Source organism: Penaeus monodon, chromosome 24 (genome assembly GCF_015228065.2).
Source record: "Penaeus monodon isolate SGIC_2016 chromosome 24, NSTDA_Pmon_1, whole genome shotgun sequence".
Taxonomy (NCBI): domain Eukaryota; kingdom Metazoa; phylum Arthropoda; class Malacostraca; order Decapoda; family Penaeidae; genus Penaeus; species Penaeus monodon.
This window is the reverse complement of record NC_051409.1, coordinates 10,496,687-10,497,084: the sequence shown is the minus strand read 5'-3', so window position 1 is coordinate 10,497,084 and position 398 is coordinate 10,496,687.

Genomic DNA, 398 nt, shown 5'->3' with positions numbered 1-398 from the left:
CCAAAAAGATCTGATATCGAGATACAATGAGTGCTTTCTCTGCACTGCAAAGCACAGATCCATGAGATACATTAATCACCAAAATACAACTGAATGCAGTGAAAAAATACAATCCTTGCCACAGACTCAACCTTATCTTTTTTTTCAAGAAAGAAAGCTTATTTGTACAATAGTCGAGGTAATTGGGCAGGTTGAACTATCACTGGTAATAGTAATCATGGCAAAGTTAACAGCCATGATAATGCTGGCGGATACCTATAATGTTTTCAGCAATGCTGCTGAATGGCATGCTTTGTGAACCCTTTCCCTGTGCAATGAAAGCTTGTATACACTTTGCATTTGGTGCAGAATGCAACTGGTTGAATAATGTCATACATGCCACTGTAGACCTTTTGAAA